Source organism: Leucoraja erinacea, chromosome 8, assembly GCF_028641065.1.
Source record: "Leucoraja erinacea ecotype New England chromosome 8, Leri_hhj_1, whole genome shotgun sequence".
Classification (NCBI taxonomy): Eukaryota; Metazoa; Chordata; class Chondrichthyes; order Rajiformes; family Rajidae; genus Leucoraja; species Leucoraja erinaceus.
This window is the reverse complement of record NC_073384.1, coordinates 18,793,058-18,802,185: the sequence shown is the minus strand read 5'-3', so window position 1 is coordinate 18,802,185 and position 9,128 is coordinate 18,793,058. Positions and strand designations below refer to the sequence as shown.

General features: G+C 45.1%; 1 pseudogene; it reads right to left on the bottom strand.

Moving 5' to 3' along the window:
* Nucleotides 1-8,659: 8,659 nt before the first annotated feature.
* LOC129699904 (U2 spliceosomal RNA) lies at nt 8,660-8,793 on the bottom strand (annotated as a pseudogene).
* Between the last annotated feature and the right edge of the window lie 335 nt (nt 8,794-9,128).

Here is a 9,128-nt window from a genome sequence, read left to right as displayed (position 1 = left end):
GCCATGATCATATTGAATGGCGGTGCAGGCTCGAAGGGCCGAATGGCCTACTCCTGCAACTAATTTCTATGTTTCTATGTTTCTAAAAGCTGGAATTGGTTGAGGTCTGTAGCCATGGATCCAAGTGAAGTGTTGAGGGAGAAAAAACAGGTGCAGTTGGTGGTGGGATGAAACGATCATGCCTGGGCGGGAAGCAGAAACAGCGAAGGGATCTTCACATCCACATCATAATTCAAGTGGAGAGAAACTTGTGGGATAAAATGCTGTGCAAAGAGAGCACTTGTCTTTCTCCCCACAACTCTCCCCTTGGCTTTGACCGATCTCTGTCCGTTTCCCAAAATGTTTGCCCCGACAGAGAAGCATAGAAACATAGAAAATAGGTGCAGGAGGAGGCCATTCGGCTCTTCTAGCCAGCACCGCCATTCATTGTGATCATGTCTGATTGTCCCCTATCAATAACCCATGCCTGCCTTCTCCCCATATCCCTTGACTCCACTAGCCCCTAGAAATCTATCTAAGTCTCTTAAATCCATCCAGTGACACGGCCCCCACTGCCCTCTGTGGCAGGGAATTCCATATATTCACAACTCTCTGGGTTTTTTCTCACCTCAGTCTTAAATGACCTCCCCTTTATTCTAAGACAACAAGCCAACGTCTGCAACCCTGGTAGATTGCAAGGAACAGAATTGAGTGCTAACTGTACTGCAAATGTTCACGCTATGGTGTACATATGGGTGTGTGCCTGTTTGTGTCAGTGTTAATATTGGATTATGTGGAAGCATGAAACCGTGTGTTCCTAATATCCGGTTTCCGATATTTCTATGAATCGCCAATTTCCATTCATTTACATATTTTGTTTCTCTCACTAGAACACCAGGACACTCTGATGGTCTCCCCACGAACGAGTTCAGCGAGTTGCTTGACAAGTTGTCCACCACTGAATTCCTGGAATCCCTGAAGCGTATCTCAACTAGGTATCTATTTGAAATATAGTGGTGGAGATGAAACAGGTGGGGACGAAACAGCAAGAGAATCAAACCCCGTGGCCATGCAAAGTTTGAAATGACCAGGGGTTAGATTGTCCAATATTAAACAATTCAAACAATATTCGAATAAGTCAACCATAAGGACAGTCAGGCGTTTATATTGGCATAATAAGCACAGATAAAATATTTCATGAATATGTTTTCCATAGGGATACAAAAAGACAGACAAACAAGACAGAAATAAGGAGAAGACAGGAAACAAAGAGTATGGATTAATGGTCCCTTTCAGAATGGCAGGCAGTGACTAGTGGCAAGGCTCGTTGTTGGGATCACAGCTATTTACAATAAGCATCAATAATTTAGATGAAGGAATTCAAAGTAACATTAGCAAATTTGCAGATGACACAAAACTGGGTGACAGTGTGAACTGTGAGGAGGATGCTATGAGGATGCAGGGTGATTTGGACAGGTTGGGTGAGTGGGCAGATGCATGGCAGATGCAGTTTGATGTGGATAAATGCGAGGTTATCCACTTTGGTAGCAAAAACAGGAAGGCAGATTATTATCTAAATGCTGTCAATATGAGGAAAGGGGAAGTACAATGGGATCTGACGGGTCCTTGTTCATCAGTAAATTAAAATAAGCATGCATGTATAGCAGGCAATGAAGAAAGCGAATGGCATGTTGGCCTTCATAACAAGAGAAGTTGAGTATGGGAGCAAAGAAGTACTTCTACAGTTGTATAGGGCTCAAGTGAAACCACACCTGGAGTATTGTGTGCTGTTTTGGTCCCCTAATTTGAGGAAGGACATTTTTATTATTGAGAGACTGCAGCATAGGTTTACAAGCTTAATTCCCAGGATGGCGGGTCTATCATATGGTGAGAGAATGGGGCAGCTGGGCTTATATACTCTGGAATTTAGAAGGATGAAAGGATATCTAATTAGCCCTAAAGTTGTTAATTAGGTAACAGATAAAGAAGTGCAGCTGTAGTGGAGCGACCTTGTTGAGTAAAGTGTGAGTCTTTGGCTCGAGAACCTTAGGCAAGGAGGCTCCACTTACAGGTACACTACATCCACTGGCTCTCCTTTGTTCATTTTACTTGTTACATCCTCCAAAAATTGCAGAAGTTTTATCACGCATGATTTTCCCTTTGTAAATCCATGCTGACATGGACCGATCCTGTTACTGTAAAAACAAATGCAACGCAACTACATTTTTAATAATCGACTCCAGGATCTTTCCCACCACTGATGTCTGGCTAACTGGTCTATAATTCAATACTTTCTCACTCCCTCCTTTCTTCCAAGTGTTGAGGGAGAAAAAAACAGGTGCAGTTGGTGGTGGGATGAAAAGATGATGCCTGGGTGGGAAGCAGCAACAGCGAAGGGATCTTCACATCCACATCATAATTCAAGTGGAGAAAAACGTGTGGGATAAAATTTACAAACTCGGCATCCGGCAAAATTCTGTGCAAAGAGAGCGCTTGTCTTTCGCCCCATAACTCTCCCCTTCGCTTTGACCGATCTCTGTCCGTTTCCCAAAATGTTTGCCCTGACATGGAAGCATAGAAACATAGAAAATTAGTGCAGGAGGGGGCCATTCGGCCCTTCGAGCCAGCACCGCCATTCATTGTGATCATGGCTGATCGTCCCCTATCAATAACCCATGCCTGCCTTCTCCCCATATCCCTTGACTCCACTAGCCCCTAGAACTCTATCTAACTCCCTTGAATGCATCCAGTGACTTGGCCCCCACTGCCCTCTGTGGCAGGGAATTCCATATATTCGCAACTCTGTGGTTTTTCTCACCTCAGTCTTAAATGACCTCCCCTTTATTCTATGACAACAAGCCAACGTCTGCAATCCTGGTAAATTGCAAGGACCAGAATTGAGTGCTAACTACACTGCAAATGTTCATGCTATGGCGTACATATGGGTGTGTGCCTGTTTGTGTCAGTGTTAATATTGGAAGCATTTTGCCAGTGTATTATGCAATTAAGTGGAAGCATGAAACCGTGTGTTCCTAGTATCCGGTTTCCGAAATTTCTATGAATCGCCAATTTCCATTAATTTACATATTTTGTTTCCCTCACTAGAACACCAGGAGACTCTGATGGCCTCCCCACGAGCGAGTTCAGCGAGTTGCTTGACACGTTATCCACCCCTGAATTCCTGGAATCCCTGAAGCGTAACTCAACTAGGTATCTATTTGAAATATAGTGGTGGAGACGAAACAGGTGGGGACGAAACAGCGAGAGAATCAAACCCCATGGCCATGCAAAGTTTGAAATGACCAGGGGTTAGATTGTCCAATAGTAAACAATTCAAACAATATTTGAATAAGTCAACCATAAGGACAGTCAGGCGTTTATTTTGGCATAATAAGCTCATATAAAATATTTCATGAATATGTCTTCCATAGGGATAAAAGAAAGACAGAAATAAGGAGAAGACAGGAAACAAAGAGTATGGATTAATGGTCCCTTTCAGAATGGCAGGCAGTGACTAGTGGCAAGGCTCGTTGCTGGGATCACAGCTATTTACAATATGCATCAATAATTTAGATGAAGGAATTCAAAGTAACATTAGCAAATTTGCAGATGACACAAAACTGGGTGACAGTGTGAACTGTGAGGAGGATGCTATGAGGATGCAGGGTGATTTGGGCAGGTTGGGTGAGTGGGCAGATGCATGGCAGATGCAGTTTAATGTGGATAAATGCGAGGTTATCCACTTTGGTAGAAAAAACAGGAAGGTAGATTATTATCTAAATGCTGTCAATATGATGAAATGGGAAGTACAATGGGTAAATTAAAGTAAGCATGCATGTATGGCAGGCAATGAAGAAAGCGAATGGCATGTTGGCCTTCATAACAAGAGAAGTGGATAAATGCGAGGTTATCCACTTTGGTAGAAAAAACAGGAAGGCAGATTATTATCTAAATGCTGTCAATATGATGAAAGGGGAAGTACAACGGGATCTGACGGGTCCTTGTTCATCAGTAAATTAAAGTAAGCATGCATGTATGGCAGGCAATGAAGAAAGCGAATGGCATGTTGGCCTTCATAACAAGAGAAGTTGAGTTTGGATCAAATAAGTACTTCTGCAGTTGTATAGGGCTCAAGTGAGACCACACCTGGAGTATTGTGTGCAGTTTTGGTCCCCTAATTTGAGGAAGGACATTTTTGTTATTGAGGGAGTGCAGCGTAGGTTTACAAGCTTTATTCCCAGGATGGCAGGACAATCACATGGTGAGAGAATGGAGCAGCTGTGCTTGTATACTATGGAATTTAGAAGGATGAAAGATGTTCTTATTGAAACATTTAAGACTATTAAGGGTTTGGACACAAGGGGCTTTCCCACTTGTGCGACCAAATTGGCAAGTTTAGAAGAGTTTGAAAAAATGACTTGTTGAAGACCTCCTTCAAATATGTAGAAGACCTCCTTCGATCTCCTTCGGCAAAGATGAAGACCAGCTCGACTAGCTATGGGAAAATTGGTCACTGAATAGTAGAGTGAAGTCGACCTCCTTCGATCTCCTTTGACCTCCCTTCGACTATGATGAAGACTATGTACGACTACATTCAACTACCCTCGATTACCTACGACTAACATGCTGACCTACTACAACCTACTACGACCTACTACTACCAAACCTACAAGTAAAAATGTATTGATTGTTCCCATGGCAACCTTTCTTTTCTCGCGCGCATTTTTAAACATATTGAAAAAACGCTTACGACCTAGCTCGAGTATGCGGATACCACTCCCGATCATGAAGGAGAGTTACGAGGACCTCCTACGACCTCGTGTCGACCATGCTGCGAGTATGTCGAGGGAAAACTCGCCGGAAATCGCCGATTAGGTCGCCCAAGTGGGACAGTCCCTTAATAGGCAGGAAACATGTTTCTGATGTTGGAGCAGGGGGGTGGGGGGGGGGGGGGGGTCCAGAACCAGGGCCACAGTTTAATAATAAAGGGGTATGCCATTTAGAACGGAGATGAGGAAAACATTTTTCACACAGAGAGTTATGAGTGTGGAATTCTCTGCCTCAGAGGGCGGTGGATAATTTCAAGAGTGAGTTAGATAGGGCTCTTAAAGATAGCAGTCTGGGGAAATGGGAAGAAGTCAGGAACGGGGAGAAGGCAGGAACGGGGTATTGTTTGGGGATGATCAGCCATGATCACATTTAATGGCGGTGTTGGCTCGAAGGGCCGAATGGCGTACTCCTTCACCTATTGTCTATTGTTAATTTGATATGGTGCAATGTTTAATATTGTGGGAAGAAGGAATCTGATGGTCCCATTGATAGATAAAGAGATAGACCATAAAGGTTGGAGGGAAGCAGTAGCCAGAAGCAGCGAGAGTGAGTATTGGCTGGAAGTGTGCTCCCAGTATCCCAGTTTCTGATATTTCTATGAACTGCCAATTTCCATTAATTTATTTATTTTGTTTCTCTCACTAGAACAATGCGACAACTGGCGTACAGGAAGTGGCTGGACCAGATGTCTGCCACGGAATTGCTGGAATCCCTGACGAAGAAGAAAGTCAGGTACGAAAGCACGAAGGCACCGGGATTGAATGCCAGGGGTTTGGGGAGGTGGTGTGCTTGCGATAGCATCTATTTGAAATGTTTTGGTGGACGACAGGTAGGGATGAAACGGCGAGAGAATCAGGGCCATGGGCATGGGCTCAAACCTCGTGGCCATGCAAAGTTTGAAATGATCAGGGGTTAGAGTGTCCAATTGTTAACATTTCAAACACTAGTTTTATAATTCACCCCTAAGAACAGATTAGCGTTTATATTGGCATAATAAGTTCAGATAAAATATTACAGTCATGAGTAGGTTTTCCAAAAGGATATTGTGCAACGTTTAATAATAGGGGAAGAAGGAATCTGATGGTCTCATAGATAGCTACATAGATAGACCATAAAAATTAAAGAGAAGCAGCAGCCAGAAGCAACGAGAGTGAGTATTGGGTGAGTATTGAGTGAGGCGGGAAGTAGGTCAGTCAGAGGGAAAGAAGATTTCAAGGGAGCGCCAAGGCCCAGGTTCGAGTAATTTACAAATTAGTCCTAAAGTTGTTGATTAGGTAACAGATAAAGAAGTGCAGCTGTAGGGGAGTGACCTTGTTGAGTAAAGTGTGAGTCTTTGGCTCGAGAGTCTTAGGCAAGGAGGCTACACTTACAGGTACACTACATCCACTGGCTCTCCTTTGTCCATTTTACTTGTTACATCCTCCAAAAATTGCAGAAGATTTATCACGCATGATTTTCCCTTTGTAAATCCATGCTGACATGGACCGATCCTGTTACTGTAATCCAAATGCACCGCTACTACATTTTTAGTAATCGACTCCAGGATCTTTCCCACCACTGATGTCTGGCTAACAGGTCTATAATTCACTGCTTTCTCACTCCCACCTTTCTTAAAAAGAGGGATAACATTAGCTACATTTCAATCCACAGGCATTGATTACCAATATGTCTAACATTTCTAGCGCCACCTCCTTGAGTACTGTGGGATGTTGAACATTAGGCCCTGGGGATTTATCAGCCTTCAGTCCCATCAGTCTACCCAACACCATTTCTTGACTGATGTGAATTTCCAATAGGTCACTAACCCCAAAGGTCCAACAAGGTTAGGAACATCTGAAAATTGGACACCTGGAGCAGCAGTTTGCATTGGTCGATACCATCTATTTTCTATAAATATAAAAATGTAATAGACATGCACAGTTTTTTTCAGAGGCTATACAAATTGTTCAATACAGTTTATACATTTTTCCAATTCCACGAAACAGTTCCGTGCCCCCTGGCGTGGGATACTTTCCCTTAATTCGAGGGGCGTCTCCACCATACCGTGCCCCCAAAGTCCAGCAGCGGTAGGACCCTAGACTGTGGCCCTCGCCCCTGAGCCTTGGCGTTGGCTGCACCGAGTTTCAGTGAGTCCCTCATCACGTACTCCTGCAGTCTGCAGTGGGCCATTGTCTTTATAGTCAATGACCATTATCGTGTCTCCTCATGCCCACCGCTTCAGTGAATTGCTTCAGCTTTCCTGGGCTCAGGTACCCGGCATCCTTAACGGGGTGAGTTGCCTGTGGTGTAAACCAAGATGTCGTTGGGGGGGGAGGGGGGGGGGGGGGTGCGCCCGCTGCCTTCTGGGTGCGCCGCTGCCTCCGTCTCCTGTAGCTGGGGTACAGTGGCAGATTCACTGCTCCCGATTGCCCGGAGCTGGGGCTCATCAGCCGCTGCAATGATCCCGGTCTCCAAGGGCTGGAGACCCTCGGCCGCTGCTCTGCTCTCGGTCTCCAGGGGCTGCGGGGTGATCGGCGTGGCCCTTCTCTTTTCCCCCCCGGTTTTCTTCCTTTGCCTCCTTCGTTGGGACTTCCCGGTCACCTCATCCTCCAACGAGGAGAGGTTGCTGCCTTCTGTCAGGGAGAGAGATCTTTTTTTTGGAGTTATTTCTGGACTTACCAGCCCCTTCCAGCCTCTGCTCTTTGGGCTGAACCCTCTGGTGTTTCCTTTGCGTCACCATCATCCATTTCTCCTGCTGTTCCCCTTCTTCCATCGACTCTCCCTCCTGCGCAGGGTGCTGAGGGTCTACTTCTGGTACTTGGGGGGTCGAGGTGGTCGGGCTGTCCTCATCCATGTTCCCCCTTTCTGCTGGGGTCTTGGCAGTGGTGGGGGTTGTCTCACCCGCCCTGGGGGTGCTGGCAACAGCCCCTCTTGTCGCCTGTGCATAGGTGCAGGCTCTTTTAGGGCAAGATATAGATATATATGCCATTTATTGTCACTATACATGTACAGTGAAACTGAAAGCTGCTCGTACTCAGTGCATACATACAATTTAGCACAAAAAACAAGAAACAGAAAAAAAACAAAAAACAGAAGGGAGATGGGGGGGGGGGACATATATACATATATCATATATACAATATATACAGATGGAGGATATATATGATATATCAGTTTATATGTCCCCCCCCCCCCCCCCCCCCCCCATGCAGGTCCTTCATATCCACGCAGGTCATAGTTTAAGGATAAGGGGGAAATTTTTTTGAGGTTTCTTGTTTTTTTGTGCTAAATTGTATGTATGCACTGAGTACGAGCAGCTTTCAGTTTCACTGTACATGTAGGGATCAGGGGGTATGGAGAGAAGGCAGGTACAGGATACTGAGTTGGATGATCAGCCATGATCATATTAAATGGCGGTGCAGGCTCAAAGGGCTGAATGGCCTATTCCTGCACCTAATTTCTATGTTTCTATGTTTCCTTCGACGTAGCGAGCAAGGAAGGTGAAGACATCCACTACAGGCACATGTGGGTTGAACATGTGCACCGTGATCATCCTTTCCTTCTGGTTGGGGAGGGTGAAGAGGGGCTGCACTTTCAGCAATGACAGCGGAGCTTCATTCCCCTTTTCCCGGAAGTCTTCCATCAGCTTTTGCCATCCAGTCAGATACTTGAAGATAACATCAAAGTATTCGTTACCCAGGAAGTCCTGGAGGCAGTAGATGTTCTTGGCCTCAAACTTGCAGGTCTCCAGTAAGACCTTCTTCACGAACAGGTCTGTGAGAAGGGAAGCCCCTCGCTGTGGCCCTTAATGCCGATTCTCAGGGTATTGCAGATACCCTGTACTCCTGCTCTAGCAGCTGCTGCCATTGTCGCTGATTCACTCTGCAATCCACGGCCCTTGTCCCCAATGGACCACCAGAACTGTACAAATAAGAGCAGATAGACTCTTTTACTGATAAGAACAGATACTACTCTTGATCTTAGCCAAAAGGGCCGAGAAGCGATAATAACATGCACATAGACAGGCACACACATATATGTTGGCGTTAATGGGAATGTGGGGAGAATAAAATCGGGAAATTTATTTGGGTAGAATGGCCTGTTCTTCTGCTATGGTGTGAAAATGTATGTGTGCATGTATGTGTCAGTGTTAATATTGGAAGCATTTATCTAGTGTATTATGCAATTAAGTGGAGGCATGAACCCGTGTGCACCTAGTATCCTGGTTTCCGATATATCTATGAACCGCCAATTTCCATTCATTTACATATATTGTTTCTCACACTAGAAGAAGGCGACGCACTGATGATGTCTTCACGAGCGAGTACAGCAAGATGCTG